Source organism: Hemicordylus capensis, chromosome 4, assembly GCF_027244095.1.
Source record: "Hemicordylus capensis ecotype Gifberg chromosome 4, rHemCap1.1.pri, whole genome shotgun sequence".
NCBI lineage: Eukaryota > Metazoa > Chordata > Lepidosauria > Squamata > Cordylidae > Hemicordylus > Hemicordylus capensis.
In genome coordinates, this window is record NC_069660.1 from 194,606,757 (window position 1) to 194,623,925 (window position 17,169).

At 45.2% G+C, this 17,169-nt stretch overlaps 1 long non-coding RNA gene across 1 annotated transcript in view; it reads right to left on the minus strand.

Annotated features, from left to right (window-relative positions):
• Nucleotides 1–723: 723 nt before the first annotated feature.
• LOC128325090 (uncharacterized) overlaps nt 724–17,169 on the minus strand; it is a 46,892-nt gene continuing 30,446 nt past the window's right edge. The window contains exon 3 of the long non-coding RNA XR_008307250.1: nt 724–971. This is a non-coding gene — a long non-coding RNA (uncharacterized LOC128325090). The remainder of the gene's footprint in view (nt 972–17,169) is intronic.

Sequence of the window (17,169 nt, forward strand, 5' to 3'; positions counted from 1 at the left end):
CAAGGCCAACCATAGAGGCAAATTATACAACAATTTGGAGTACTAAAATTCCAGTGGTGCCTGGTTCCGCTATGGAGAGAGAGAGAGAGAGAGAGAGAGAGAGAGAGAGCGCTACTGCCCAGAAACTGTTGGAGATGAACTTCCAGCGCATCGACCTTTTGCACCAACTGTCCTATTGACCACTAGGGGCATTGGGAGTAGAGACAGTGAGTCAGGGTCTCCCTATCTGTCCCTACTCTATGACCCCTGAACTGACTCTGTAGCACTTCCTGTGCTGAGTCACAATCCTTCCTTTCCTCCTAGAGAGCAGATGGAAACATCTCTCTCTCTCTCCTTACCTATCCACTATGTAGTCCTTTAGATTAGAGATAGGTCTTTCCTATCTAAGTGTATTTAACCAATACATATTTAGTGTTTAGTCATACAAGGATCTCCATGTCTTTTCTTTAAATAGCTGCAATATCTGAACCATCCTCTGCTACCTACTCTGTAACTGCAGTGTGTGCTCATTCCTTAGTGCTCTGCTGCTTTACCTATTGTGGGTAAAGATCAACAACCTCTAACAGAAACAGCTGGAGATAGGGAGGTAGGGGTGTTCATAAATTCCCTGGAAAAGTTCATGTGGTTGAAGGATCCCTGAGAAGAGCCTGACACAGACTGGAAATTCACCTTGGAAGAATCATCAAATTCATTTCAGATTTAACTTTTTCAAAATTTCACAGCCAACTTTATTTGGAAGAGATGCCTAAAGTCAGTTTAGCACTTCATCAGCTGAGCTCATTGTCTTTGCATTCCAGAGGATGCAGCTTAAGCTTTCCATATTCATTGGATTTCTGTGGCACACTGTAGGCACCTGAAGTAAAGCCTGCTCCCATGTGTTCTGATCCATGCTTTGAAGTAATCTTGCCCCACTCATGGAATTCTCTCCTCAGGGAAACTCGCCTGGTACCACGTTATTCTCCTTTACAAACCTAGTGAAGATATTTTTTATTCTTTCAGGTCTTTTAGAAACAACTGTTTAAACCTTGTTTTTGTCTACTATTACTAATTTTGTTGTATTTCTTAATTTTAACTGGTTATTATTTTTACTGCATGCCACTTTGTGTCTGTGTGTTTTAAATCAAATGACAATCTAAAATATAATAGTCACTGTTGCAATGGGGAAGAAATTTTAAAAAGTGGCAGAAATTGCAAATGAAGATGAGAAAATGGTTCTCGCTGATCACTGAATGCGCTTTTGTTATTTATATATTTACTTATTTATTTAAAATTTATATCCTGCTGTTCCTCCAAGGAGCTCAGAGCAGTGTATATGCCTATTTTTATCCTCACAACAACCTTATGAGATAGGTTAGCCTGAAAGATACATGACTGGCCCAAAGTCATCCAGTGAGTTTCATGGTTGAATGGGGATGTGAACTCAGGTCTTTCCTGTCCTAGTCCGACACTCTAAGCACTGTGGTATGCTGGCATGTGATAACACAGAGTGGGAGAGGGAGTAAAATTTAATTGGGGGGGGGGGCATGGCCCAGCCATGGGTATGAAAGTGAAATCTACTGAAATGGCTGCAACTCACAGGTAGGGATGTGCATGGACCGCGGAGCTGCGGTCTGGCACTGGAGTGGGGGGCTCTTAAGGGTGGGGGGAGGGTGTACTTACCCCTCCCACCGCTTTTACCCTGCTGGCGTGTGTATTTTGGAAAGCTATTGGGGCAGCAGGGTACCTCCTTGCCGCCCCTTCCCCCAGTCATCAGCGAAAGGCTTCAGAAAACCTCCAGTGACCGTTGCTGGTATCTATTTTATGTTTCTTTTTAGATTGTGAACCCTTTGGGGACAGGGTTCCATCTTGTTTGTTTGTTATTTCTCTGTGTAAACCTCCCTGAGCCATTTTTGGAAGGGTGGTATAGAAATTGAATTAATAATAATAATAACAATAATAATAATTCTGTGATGATATCTATAATAACAGCAACAACACTGATAATAAAATTCAGCCATCCCAGGTCCTTGGGAAGGACTCGATGTCTGGATAAAACAAACCAGTCAATAACACCTGTCTGACTGTAAATAAATAACAACAACAACAACAATAATAACTAGCCAACCCCGCACAGAGCATCTGTGTGGCGCTTTGGGGCCGGCTGTTTTGTCTTCTCTCTTCCTCTTGCCCCGGTCTCTCCTCTCTTCTCCCTCCCTCCGGTCCACACTCTCCAGCCCTCCTCCACTCCCGTTCCTCCCCCTACACAGAGCCGCCGCGGCGGGCGGCCAAGAAGAGCCCCACTGCTGCTGTTTTTACTCGCTCCCGTCCGCCCATTGCCCGCTGCCGCCTTTCTCTCCTCCCGCCCGCCGCCCACTCCCACCTTTCTTTCCCCCGCCCGCTGCCAGGCGCCACCTTTCCCCCGCCTGCTGCCCGCCACCGCCTTTCTCTCCCCCTGCCTGCCGCCGCCTTTCTCTCCCCCCGCTGCCGCGTTTCTCTCCCCCCCGCTGACCTCCGCCTTTCTCTCCCCCCCGCTGACCTCCGCCTTTCTGTCCCCCCGACCGCCGCCGCCTTTCTCTCCCCCCCCGCCCGCTGCCCAATGCCTTTCTCTCTCCCCTCCTTCACCCGCTGGCTGGCTGGCGGCCACTATTGGCACTTTCTTCACCCTCTCCTCCTCAGTCCTCACTTTGGAACTCTTGCAGCCTGTCGTGAGAGTTCTGCTACCAAATCCTGGGCACGCATGTCCCAATCACCCCTCTGGCACCAGGCCAGGGCCAGTCCTTCCCACTGCCTCTCGCCTCCCAGACCAGGCTGCAGCCAAGACAGCCCCTCAGCACAAGGGCCGGGCCAACACCCAGCCAATCAGGTGCCTCCGCCGGCCAAACAGAGCTCAGCCAATCAGGTGCCTCCCTCGCCGGCACGCATTGCCTTGCCACATCTCCATGATGGTTGGCTAAGAGAATTAATTATAAAGATGTGTGCACACGTCGGGCGCTCATCACGTCTCCGTGTCACGTGCGCGGGATGTGCGCACGCACAAAAGGCTTTCTGAAGTTTTGCTGACAACTGGGGGAAGGGGCGGCAGGGAGGTACCCTACTGCCCCCAAAGCTTTCCAAAATATGTGCGCCGGTGGGGGGAAAGCAGAGGGAGGGGTAAGTACACCCTCCCCCTGCCCTTAAAGAGCACCCTGGCATCGAACCTGTGAACCGCCCTGATGTCCGGACTGGCCAGAGGCCTTCAGAATGGCCTCCGGACCGGTCCGTGCACATCACTACTCACAGGCAAAGCTGTAATTGAACAAGGGGAAGGGGGCAAATGTCCGTGGGCATATGGGGGGCAGGACTGGGTGTGAAACAGCCTGCTCTTCACTCTCTGGTACTGCCTCTCTGACTGCTTGGCAAACTTCTGGCTCCTGAGCAGAGTGTGTGATATTATTCGTTCAGGAGTGAGAGAAATGGCAGGCCAATAATTTTTTGTACTTAATTGTTTTTTTCATTCATTCATTCATTCATTCATCATATTACATTTATACGCCACCCCATCCAAAGGCTCTGGGTGGTGTATAACAAATTTTAAAATACATAAAAACATACAACATTTAAGACACAGTGCTAAAAACAATATAAAATCTATTCAAAAACTATTACATTTAAAACCAATTAAAATACTTTAAAAAACAATTTAAAAACCTTGGAAGGCCAGGCCAAACAAGTAAGTTTTTAGGGCTCTCTTAAAGGCTGACAGTGAGCCTAAACTACAGATATCTGCCGGGAGTGCATTCCATAGGCTAGGAGCAACTACAGAAAAGGCCCAGTTCCGAGTCGCCACAAGATGTACTGGTGATAACTCAAGACAGACCTCTCCAGATTACCTCAACGGGCAATGGGGATCATACAGAAGAAGACGCTCTCTAAGGTAGCCCAGACCCAAGCCGTTCAGAGCTTTAAAGGTAACAACCAGCATTTTGTATTTTGCCTGGAAACATATTGGCAGCCAGTGTAAATGTTTTAAAACAGGCACTATCTGTTCTCTCCGGGTTAGCCCAGAGACCAGTCTGGCTGCTGCATTTTGAACTAACGGAAGTTTCCGAACAAAGTACAAAGGCACTCCCACATAGAGCGCATTGCAATAGTCTGAGAGCCAGCAAGGTGTAGTGGTTAGAGTGCTGGACTAGGACCGGGGAGACCCGAGTTCAAAATCCCCATTCAGCCATGATACTTGCTGAGTGACTCTGGGCCAGTCACTTCTTTCTCAGCCTAACCTACTTCACAGGGTTGTTGTGAGGAGAAACCTAAGTATGTAGTACACCGCTTTGGGCTCCTTGGAGGAAGAGCGGGATATAAAATGTAAAATAAATAAATAAATAAATAAATAAATAAATAAATAAATAAATAAATAGTCAAGGCTGGAGGTTACCAGCTGATGCACCACTGTTTTGAGATCGTTCTCTTCAAGGAATGTACGCCGCTGTCGAATCAGCCAAAGTTGATAGAAAGTGCTCCTGGACATAGCCTCCCCCTGAGATACCATGGTGAGGCCTGGATCCAAGAGCACTCCCAAGCTGCGTACCTGTTCCTTCTGGGGGAGTGTATCCCCATCAGGCACAGGAAGATCTAACTCATCCCTCAAATTCTGATCCCTCACAATGAATACCTCCGTCTTGCTTGGATTCAGCTTTAATTTGTTATCCCTCATACAGCCCATTACTGCCTATAGGCAAGCATTTAGGGAGTGAATGCCATTTCATGATGATGATTGATGATGATAAGGAGAAATAGATTTGGGTGTCATCAGCATACCCTGCACTAAATCTCCTGATGACCTCACCCAGCGGTTTCATGCAGTGTTCTCTCTAAGGTGTGTGCATGTGCATGCACTCACAAGTTTTTTGATGGCCGCTCAGTTAATTTTAGAACCCATTCAGGTTGAATCAGGAAGGCCCCACTCTGAATATATGTGTGCACATGCTGCCTTGATACTCATTCCACACACACATGAAAAAAACATTAGCGAGAACACTGGTTTCATGTAAATGTTAAAAAGCATTGGTGACAGAATGGAGCCCTGAAGGCCTCCATATAATAGCTCCCATTTTGAAGAGCAACCATCACCAATCTTCACTATCTGGAATCTGCCTGAGAGATAGGAGTAGAACCACTGCAAAGCAGTGCCCCCTATCCCCAGCTCCTCCAGGCAATCCAGAAGGATTCCATGGTCGATGTTATCGAATGCTGCCGAGAGATCAAAAAGAACTAACAGAGTCACACTCCCTCTCCTGAGTCCCCTGTAAAGGTCATCCATCAGGCTGACCAAGGCAGATTCAACCCCATAGCCTGCTCTAAAGCCAGTTTGAAATGGGTCTAGATAATCAGTTTCCTCCAAAACTGCCTGGAGCTGGTTAGCCACCACTCTCTCAATCACCTTGCCCAACCATAGGAGATTGGAGACTGGCCTATAACTATCCATCACTGAGGGATCTAGGGAAGGCTTCTTAAGAAGTGGTCTAATCATTGCCTCCTTCAAACAAGGAGGCATCCTACCCTCCCTCATTGATGAGTTAATGATATTAACTAGGCCATCTCCAACCATTTCCCTGTTAGATAGAAGCAGCCGTCAGGCAAGGATCCAGAGAACAAGTGGTAGGCCGCACTGCCCCAAGCAGTTTGTCCATGTCATCAGGCTTCACAGATTGAATCTGATCCAACCTAATACTGCAAGAGGGGTTGCTGGACACCACCTTAGGAGACTCTGCAGAAACAGTGGAGTCCAAGTCGGTCCGCATACAAGAGATTTTGTCTGCAAAGAACCCATCCAAAGCATCACAGCAGAATAAAGTCCCCAGGGAATGGTTTAAATTGGAAAGAGCCTGAAGCAAACTCCTCACAACCTGGGACAGCTCTGCTGGACGCGAGCCTGCAGAAGCAATGCGCGCAGACCAGAATTGGTTTCTTTGCCGCACGCACAGCTTCTGCATAAACCTTCAAATGGGCTCTATGCTGTGTCCTGTCAATTTCCAGTCGAGTTCTCCTCCACTTGCACTCCAGTCGCCTACCTTGCTGCTTCAGACCCCACAACTCCTTTGTATACCAAAGAGCCACTTTTAAAGCAGATTGGAAGCGACGCTTAGGAGCGATTTATATGAATGATGCCCATATGGTTTTTCTGCAGCAAAGACACGGGGTGGAGAAGAAAAAGAAGGTGGGAGCCTGGAGGGGGCTCTTCACTTCTTCTTCCAGACCCCACTTCAACCTTGCGATGCCTCTGCTTCCATCTTGTAAAGGCCAAGGACAGATTTTCCACAGAAATTCAATATTGCCTCTAAAATGGTCTTTGAAAGCCTTTTTCTTTAGCCCATGACTTTCATACCTATGAAAAGCTAATTTCATTGAAGTGACTAATAAGCCCCATAGCTGTGCAACTGAGATGTCTCTCATTCTGAGGGTTAACCTTTATCCTGCTTTCATGGGGCTGATTTTAATAACCATTAACACAAAGAGAGGGATAATAGAGAGATAATTACACAAAATGGGGGAACTTTAAAGGAATATGCTAATCAGAACTCTCCGAAAATGTCTGGGGGAGTAAGCACATCTGAAAAACCAGAGTCATTTGCTAACCAATTGAGAGGGAAATGGGAACTGCGGAAAAAATGGCAAGCTTAACTCAAGCAAAGCATTGTCCCCACTTTGAACTCCAACCAATAATTGTAGCAAGAAACAAACTACTTTGGTGGCAGGAAAAGATTCAAGCAGGCTGTCACAGAATTCCCAGGAACAGCTGTAATTACTAGGCCTGTGCACAGCCCCCAAAATCAGATTCTAACCCAATCCAATCCTGGCACCGTTGGGAGGGGCTATGCCTGTTCCTCCCCACTGAGTTTGATTGGAGATCCAAGCTCTGTCTGACCCTCCTTCCTTGCCAACTCCTCCTTGCCCCCTCCTTTGCCTCCCCTCTACTATCTCTACTCCCTCTGCCACCCCCCATTCTCCCCCCCTTTACTTTATATTCAGGCTGCAGAAGGCAAGGCAGCTCCTTGCATTACTGGCAGGGATGGGAAGCAGCAGTGCTCTATAATGACAGGATGTGGCCATTTCTTACACATGATGTTTCTTATTTCCTAGGGTATTCTAGGGCAAGACCAAGAAGGGGAAGGTGGCTAACTCTGCCAGCACAGCTGACCACAAGGAAGCCAATTACTTTGCAGAAACTAGTTCTTCATTAAAAGCTAAGATCTCCACCAGTTGTGCTCTTTGGACTGGACCTCCAGTCCAAAGTCCAGTCCTCCACCACCTGCCCCGCCCCAAATGTCCCACAGGTGGTGGCTAAGCCACTGGCCTGTGCAGCGGCCCACTTCCAGACACCCCGCAGCGCCCTCCCACCCACCAATCTGGGTCTGCTCCACCTACCTGTGTCGTGATGGCTGCCCCAAGGGTGCCCCCCAAAGGTCTTTAGGTCAAGGAATTTGGGATTTGGATGTCTGGCTGCCCCTCAGAATGGTTTGAGACATGGCAGCACAAACTGATTGGGGAGTGATTTGATTCGAGGAAATAAATGAAGACAAATTGTAGGGTAATGGTTACATGCATTTTCTCTTTTGTAAAGAGCAGCTGTGTGTTTGTGATGGAAGGGACCAGGCTAGAAGATCAGTAGCAAATGTCAGGCTATTTTGGCTTTAAAAAAACAACAACAAAAAAAAAAAACAACAAAAAACCAACCCCTACAAATTACATGCCTCTCTCCTGTTGTGGGGAAGAGGGGGGACACTGAGATCCAGATGCAACTAAGCCAGGTGTGGCTTGGCCTGCTCTGCCTGCCTGCCCACCTGATCTTCTCTTTTGTGTGTGTGGGGGGGGGGGGCTGATGGCTGGGTGCAGCTGTGTCTGCCCCTCCTTCCCATGCAGCACCCCCCACCAGGCCTTTAGGTCCAAGGCTTCAAAATTACCTAGGTGCACCTCTGCTCCCCCCCCCCGCTCCAATAATATCCAGCATCCTATCAAATCGTTTGCCAGTATCAGAGACATTTTTCATTACAATCATTTACAATGGAAATTGCCTCAATAGGGCTTGCATCACCTTGGACCCTGGTATCAATTCAGTGCAATGCACAGCCCTACTAATTGTCTTCCTCTCTTATGCAAATGATGCTGGTTAATTTTACCAGATGAGTCATCAACAAATCTGTTGCTGATGGAGAATACTTTTGTTCCCATTTATTACGGAGAGGTATCCTTGTAGTCATTAAGAATCATTTTCATATCCTCTGCATGTGGGGGAAGTTAAAAGGGGATCAGGAGCTCATGAGAGGGAAGGAGATAAGGGCTGCGGAGAAGGGTGGGGATCAATTCCTCAGCTCTCTCTGCACACAAGAGGGAGTCAAGGCTCATAATGATGCCTCAAGCACCATGTGTGCATGGGTGAATTGGCACTGTGAACTTAATAGTTCTCCATCCATCCATCTACTTAATAGTAAACAGAGCCTCCCAATGTAGCAGTCTACCTTCCCATATATGTCCTCTTATACACCTATAGTGACAAGATGGTGGTTTCTTGCCTTATAACCTACTCTTTTCCAATGTGACAAAAATAGGAGCATGAGGATAGTTGATAGACTGCTGTTGCTGAGGGAGATTCTGTGGATCAGCATGAGCTGCAAGGAAACAAATATGGTAGGACAGTGTTTCACTCAAATAAATGCACATGTGAACATGCTTTGCTGCACAGAAAGGCTCTATAGATCAAGCACAGAAGATGGATTGAGACCAGTGCCACCACACACACCCCAACTTCAAGAACTTTTTGGTGTATCACCCGGGATAACTGCAGTCCTCTCAGCGACTGCATTGGAACTGGAGAAGCTGCTGGTGCATGTTTTGAATGTTGATAAACAGTAAAGTGTACCATTAAGTTGGTGTCGACTCCCAGCGACCACAGAGCCCTGTGGTTTTCTTTGGTAGAATACAGGAGGGGTTTACCATTGCCATCTCCCATGCAGGACGAGATGATGCCTTTCAGCATCTTATTTCAGCTGCTGCCTGATATAGGTGTTTCCCATGGTCTGGGAAACATACCACAGAGTAGTAGACTATTTATCAGAGGGGTGTTCCATTGCACCACAGAGGATGCAGTGAAAGAATGTGGCAACTATCACAGAGACTTCCAGACTGCCTCCCCACACACTAGAGTAACTCCAACTCAATAATGTTTGGAGGAAATTAATCTGTGCTCCTGCTGCTAAAGGCAGCAGCACTTTCAATAAGACAGACAATTCTGAACTATTAACCAGCAATCTGCAAAACAAAGGAATGGTGATTGTCGATCAGCAGCATAACAATACACTCTGAAGAAGGGAGTGGGGGGGAGAAACCGCAAAGTCAAATCTTTATTTAGCTGTAGGGAAACAAAAGAAATTTGCAGCAAATCAACTTCTAAGACATAGAAGTGGAATTTTAAACATGGCAGACAGACTCTGCATTTTTACTGCCATGAATGAATGAATGAGGAAATTTGGGGTGCCACAGAACAAGTGTTTATATAGTAAAAATGTCATTTCCTTCAGCCTATATGTTTAATCTCATTTATGTTATTAAAACTCACTAAAGATAAATATGAAGATATCATCATATCCTCTTCAAGCAGCTAATTGAGCAAACCATTTGAAGTTAAAATTCTCTTTTATTTAATAGATATATCTACATAACAAAGCCTAGATAACAAAGGTTAGGACTGCAGGAAAATAGAAATCTCATATTCAAAAGGGAGTTGTTTTCATACGGCACAAAATAAATATTAATGATTTTTTGTTTTACTTAACATGTAGTTATGATGGAGAGAGTTTGTTGACATGGATGTAAAGAACTTCTGAAAAGCTAGTGGTATCAAAGGAATTCTGAAAAGCTAGTTATGATTCATCAATACGCAGTGGAAAATCAGTTTATGAAGCCTTGGCTGTGTAACCAGAGGGCAGAAATTGCCGTATTGACTAGAAGTGTGATCATCACTTTACTCTGACACAATAAGCTTCAGTCAGTTCAGTGGGCAATATGATTGAAGCACTATGAGTAGAAATGTAGAAAAGAGAGTGTGAGAGAGAACAAAGGAGATAAGTCAGGATTTTCATCTTCCTTCAAGGGCTACATTCTGCTGAATGTTTACCCCTGCCTTGTATTGCTGATTCACACCTGTATTCTTCTAGAAGTGGGAAAATCCTCGATTCTACTCCAGAAAAAACAAGTTGTCCTGAATTGGGGTGGATGACATCATCACAGTCTTCGCTGTTGAGGTGTCCCTATGTGCCCCCGAAAGCTGTAGCAAATTTGATTCAAATCAGTTAAGCAGTTTACAAATTAGCTCACCTAAGTTTATGGTTCTGCCATCTTGAATCAAGGTGGATGGCATAATCACAAACGACACCACTGAGGTGTTCCTGTGTATCACTACAACTGTACCTAATTTGGTTCAAATCAGTTTGACAGCCCACAAGTTAGCCCACTTGTGCCTCAAATGTTCATGCATCTACCATCTTGGATTGGGGTAGATGACATCATCACAAACTATGCCACTGAGGGATCGCTATGTGTCCCTACAGCTGTAGCAAATTTGGTTCAAATCGGTTAAGCGGTTCACAAGTTAGCCCACTTGCGCCTCAAAGGTTTACGTGTCTGCCATCTTGAATTGGAGTGGATGACATCATCACATACCATGGCATTTGGGCACCCCTATATGTCTCTACAGCTGTGATTATGTGATTTTTTCCTAGCTCACATAAGTTGGCGGAAACTGGAGACAAAACTCTCCAAATGATCTTAACAGGAGATGGGGCTCATGGTGGAGAAGACGTTCTCTTAAATACCCAGGGACTAAGCTGTTTAGGGCGTTATAGGTAATAACCAGCACTTTCAATTTTGCCCAGAAATGTATCAGCAGCCAGTGTAGTTCTTTCAATGCAGGAGTAATATGGTTTCATCTAGATGACCCAGAGACCAACCTGGCCACCGCATTCTGAACCAACTGCAGTTTCCAGACTAAGTACAAAGGCAGCCCCACATACAGTGCATTGTGGTAATCCAGCCTAGAGATTACCAGCATATATACCACTGTTTTGAGGTCGTTCATCTCAAGAAATGGACACAGCTGGCATATCAGCTGAATAGCAGAACATAAGTTTTGCATGCAGAAGGTCCTAGGTTGAATTTTCTCATTTCCAGGATGGGCTGGGAAATCCTGGAGAGCTACTGTCAGTCAACTTATAGACAATAAAGGAGACTCATTATCCACAGTTTCACAGATTGTGGTTTGCTGTATCCGCGGATGGGTCTTACATAGGGTCGTAACTACAGGGTGTAATGAGCTGTAATTGACACCCCCAACATTTGCCCCAGGCTGCAAATTGTTTTTTAAATACCATATAACCTGCCCCCCCTGACTTTTGTGACCCCCCTGCCCAAGACTTTGAGGCTGGCTACAAGCCTGGTCTTACAGACCCAGTTTCTATACCTGTGGCAGGAAATGTAGGCGAATTTCACCTATCCGTGGTTCCTGAGTGGCCAGAAATGACTTTTGACATCATTTCTGTCTGCCATTTCATAGTGCAGAGCAATTTTGTGGCTCTTTTAAAACACACACGCATAATTTTTAAAAGTGAAAAATTGGAGGATGGGTGGGGCATTTCTGGAGACCTGGAGAGAGCAGTACTGTGGTTTACTGCTCTTATTTTTGCCCCTCCCTGCTTTTATGTCATTTTTTTTCCGAGTAAGGAACCTAACGCCTGGATTCTCATGGGGTAAGCTTTCTTTATTCATAGTTTCTATATTTGCGCTTAAATGGCAGAAAATGGAACCCTCATGAATAAAGCGGGCCTCATGTATTGCTAGATGGACCGTCTGATTCCTTATAGGGCTGTTTCCTAGGTCAGAGTTGCTTTCATGATTATAGCTTAATTAGTGGGCAGATCTCTCTGGTCTGCTCCATCTCCCCTTAATCCCCTTGCAAGTAAAGAAGTATACAGAATTTCAGAATCCTCAGCTTCCATCTAAAAATGATTATGAAAACAGCAAGGGAACTGGAATATCTTAGACTAGCTTGGTATTCAAGACTTACTGTACAAAAATGAGACAAAGATATCGCTTTTAAATAACTTCTCTTGTTACTTTAGAACATAAATAGGCTAAAGGAATACTTGATGATTATTAAATAGAAGCCGTGATATTTTAATGACAGATCTGTGTTTTTGCTAAATCAACAAAATGCATCATATCAAACTACTTGTGCTTGTAATACTAATTGTAGTTGAACTGATGTGTGATGAATGGCTAATGGCTAATGGCTTGTGATTTTCTTTTTAAAAAGCTAAATATGAAGAGTTTAATCTAGCCAGTCCTCTATAACCCCTGCTAACTGGGCAAAGAGGCACCTTTTTAACATGGTGATTGTCTTTATTTAGCAGGGGGAGAGTAACTGGCCCTATCCAACCCCAGCAGCTGTTGCTGGTGTCTATCTTATGTTTCTTTTTTAGATTATGAGCCCTTAGGGGACAGGGATCCATCTTATTTATTTGTTTGTTATTTCTCGATGTAAACTGCTTTGGAAATGTTTGTTGAAAAGCGGTTTATAAGTTGTTGTTGTTGTTGTATATATTGCATGGGGTGTGCAAGAGGGCTGTCAGCAGAAAGCATAGAGATGGTGAGTGACTCCATGCACAAAGCAGCTTACAGTACGAATGAGAAGGAAGGATGTGGCAGAGGACAAGGTTATATACAAGTCTTTGATCTTATCTAATGTTTAAATGGTTTGCAGTCATAACCCCTCTTCAGCTTACATATTTAATCATTTATGCTCAGAAGCCATGAGCCCTGTTCAGGCATTATGCTGAATGTGTGTTCAAGTGTCTATACACATGTACATGTCTGAGTGTGAATGACCATACATGTGTTTAAAAAGTCAAGCTGGATACAGGCCCCTGTATCACTCAATGGTGTAGTTTGTGATGATGTCATCCACCCTGCTAACTGAGCAAAGAGGCAACTTTTAAAAGCGGTGATTCTCTGTATTTATCAGGGGGAGAGCAACTGGCCCTATTCATCCCCAGCACAGCATCCATTGGCTGTTGCTGATGTCTATCTTATGTTTCTTTTTTAGATTGTGAGCCCTTTGCAGACAGGGATCCATTTTTTCATTCATTCATTCATTCATTCATTTATATCTATGCAAACTCTTTTGGGAACTTTTGTTGAAAAGCAGTATATAAATATTCATCATATCCATAACAAATCAATTAGATGGTCCACAAGTTAGTCTACTTGCACCTCAAATGTTTATGTGTCTGCCATCTTGGATCGGGATGGATTACATCATCACAAACTATGCTATCGAGATGTCCCTGTGTCCCTACAGCAATAACAAATTTGGTTCAAATCCATTAAGCAGTCCACAAGTTAGCCCAATTGTGCCTCAAACATCCATGCATCTGCCTTCTTGAATCAGGGTGGATGCCAGCAACATAAACTACACTGTTGAGGTGTCCTTATATGTCCCTACAACTGTACCCAATTTGGTTCATATTGGTCCAGGCATTGCAAAGTTGCGGGTGGGGCACACATACATACTTAGAGCCGGGTGATCTCATAAGCTTATTTTCCTTAAGGAAAGTAGGCTTAAAAGCATTAAGCAACAATGAAATCAGCAGTAGCAGAGAAGTCAAAATATCTGCATCAAAAGCAGTCAATTAAAACTTTGGCTATTTGAATGTTCACAAGCATTGCACCCAGACCCAAGGAGACGCGGAGACATTACTATGGTGTAATCGGCCAATTCTTTATTGAGGTTTAGCTGTATTGCACATACAGGCATATTCACTGGGATTGGCTTGTCCCTCTACTGTGCGGCAGCTAGCTGGCCGGCCACAGCTGTGGCCGCCATTACCTAAACAACCGTGGCGATAGCACCTTGGCTCCAGGCCGCTCCTCCATTCTGAAACGGAGGCGCCCTTCTTCGCTGACCTAAGGTCTGGTTTCAACTATCAGACGCCACCCCTCCAAAGCTGCACAGCCATATGGAAAGGGTGTCACCTGCATATGAGTTAAGCAGCAACCCTGATCTGTCAAGCCTCAAGGGATCCGCTCTTCCTCCTTGATTTTAAACGCTTACCTAAGGTGCCACACCCATTTTCTTAGCTGTTCCACGCCACACTGTACCTGCCACAGCAGGCGTTAGCCTAGCTTAACGCCCTGCACCCCAGAGGCCCAGTATGGCCTTAGCCAATCCTGGCCTCAGAATGTCCTCATGCCCATGGCCGAGAGGTGGACCCCGTTGCCCCGGTTGAGGGCTATTTGAATGTTCACAAGCATTTTCAGCATGAAGAGGGATTTAGGGGTCCTAAAGTGGTCTCCAAAAGCCTCCTTCCAATATCAACCTTTTTCACCCTGGTCTGACAATGTTGTTGCTAATGCAAGGTGTTGATGTTGTTGTTGTTTTCTTTTTTTTAAAGGTATTTTACAGCCTGCTTTGAAGATTGGGTGAATTGGCTGAAAGTCACAAAGCATAAGTTAGAGAACTGAATCAACCTCAGTAATCTCATCTAGAAGCACCCTGCCAATAATCTTAACTCCACTTTAGCTGCACTTTGGGGGTTGGGATAGCAAGGTCACATATATATTTTTCAGTGGACAGTTTGTAAGCCATCATCACTAACTGATCAGAAGACATACACAACACTAATTGAACCGTCTTCTCTTACCAGATCAATTAATCAAAGTTTAATTATCTTTCAATTTACTCATGGAGAGATGGAGAGGGCCTAATGAGATATTCTCCATCAGTTCTATTGCTTGCTTTGAAAAACAGTCATATGGAAGCTAATTAGTGTAATCATTTGACTCTTGCACATTAAGTTCTGGCAGAATGGATTCCTGAAATATTAATCCTTTTGGGCCTAACTAGAACACAGGCATCTGTGCATGCATGGAGATAGATAGATAGATAGACAGTATTTGAACTCTAAAAGTATTCTCTTTGAGGAGCAGTAGTCAAGCAAGCAATGACTAGCGACCCTGAACAAAGAGAGCAAGGAAGAAGGGCTCCACTAGGACTCAACCTAATATTTCTATCCCCGGCCAAGCTGCCCCTCTGTTGCTTTAGTTAGACATGCTGCAATGTAATCAGACCTTTCACTTCAAACAAGAGCCTTGCATGTCTCCTGCGGGAGCCTCCAGTGGGTCATCCTTCACTCCAGCATGCAAACCAGCTCTCCAGAGCGGCATGGAGAAGAACGTAGTAGTGGGTGCTCCAAACTGAGATGGGGGAGGGCATTTACTTGAAATTGATGGACTAGTCATGTTTCAGCATTCCTGGCATGGCACCTAGGAAGCCTGTTGGGGAATGAGGGAGAGTTGGAGATCTACAGCAATGCTGGAGATCTGTGACAAGCTCCTCCACACCCTGTTGCCCATGCATGGAGAGAGCAGGGTTTATCCAGCATAAAATACGACACATAAAATGTATCCAGCATTAAACACGATTCCCACAAACAAATGACTACTGCATATCCATTTGTAACACAGAAGCACCTTGCCTGGTATTTCCTGTTTAGTTTAAAAGCACATACTCTTGGTTCCATATCATGTCTGTTCTGCTTAATTTTTAATGCTGTTTAAAATATTCCAGGGTTTTTTTTGGTCATTTATAAAGACAGACCAGACCACCAATTTTCCTTGTTACTATGGATATGTAGCCAACCAGAGCAAACATGCTGCCTGTGGGAAATCCAGTTGTTTCCCCCTCAATGGGCTCTTATGTAACACTTAAATTCACTGAACAACAACACAGACGTGGCCTGTAATTCTTATTATTGTGTATAAAGTCTCCCTCTCTCTGTGTCTTCAAAATGAATTCTGTTTTCAGATTTAGTATCCCTCATAATCTAGTTTGGCTTAATTTAGTTTAGTCTGGATTGTAATGGTTTACGTCTCAATAATCTGCTCTCTTTTCATACAGTCATAATTGCAAAACTGAGCTTTTAATTCCTCATCCTTTATAATATTTCTGATTGCCTGGCCAAGTGAATGGTTTGGATGCGGGTATGCTGGCTGAGGTGCAAGTTAGACAAGACAGTAAGCCAGATCAGATAATACTTGGCCCAGCCATCTTGCCCCATGTGATAAAGATATGACTAAATGTTTTCCTCCTCAGTGAGCTCAGCACCTTAATTGTATGTGGCTGTGGCTGTGGTTTCATTCAAAGTGTTCCTCTACACATGCTTGAAATACCACCTTGGAGTAGTATTTATACTGTGTGTGGAGGGGTGGTTCTGATATACTCTGCCCCCCTTCAATTAAGCAACAGAATGCTGCAGGATGGGTGGAGTTAGTGATGTGCATGGAACTGGTTTGGATGCCCGTTATGGGCCTCCAAACTGGTTCAATTGGTCGCCGGTTCCGCTGGTTCAAAGGCAGGGGGCATACATTTAAGGGCGGGGGAGGGTACCCTCACCCCTCCCGCCACATTTTCCCAACTGGCGCTCCATTTTAAAAGTCCCTGTTGGGGCAGCAGCTCTGTGTCCCCCTCGGCCAAAAGTTAACAGAAGTACTTGGCATGAGTGTACATGCCGAGGACATGCATGCACATGTCATGCTCGCTCACACACCCACCAAACGAGTCCACGAGTGAGCATGATGTGTGCGTATATGCACCCAACATGTGCACGTCTGCCGGGTACTTCTGTTAACTTCCAGCCGAGGAGGACACTGGGGTAGCAGGAAGGTACGCTGCCTCCCTGATGGGGACTTTTAAAATGGAGCGCCAGCAGTGGGGATGTGGTGGGAGGGGTGAGAGCACCCTCCTCACCCTTAAAGGTATGCCCCCCTGCCTTCGAACCACCCCCCGCCAGTTCCATTGCCATCCCTAGGTAGAGTAGGGAGATGTGCACATTCACAGTGCACTTACATCTTTTTCATGAATCACTCACATGTAGAGTGGGTCAGTTAGGCAAAGTGTCATCTGAACTAGCCTAATTTTTAAGAGGAAAATGCAGCATGAGGTAGGGAGAGAGAGAGAACTGTGGCTGATGTACAGAACAAAGATGCACTGGTGCAGTGAGAGAGCAGCCTAACTGATCTTCCCAGGTAATTGCACCAGTGCAGCGGGGAAGTGACTGACAATTGTTGACATCCTCCCCTTTCCCAGGAAGCCATCTTTGTGTC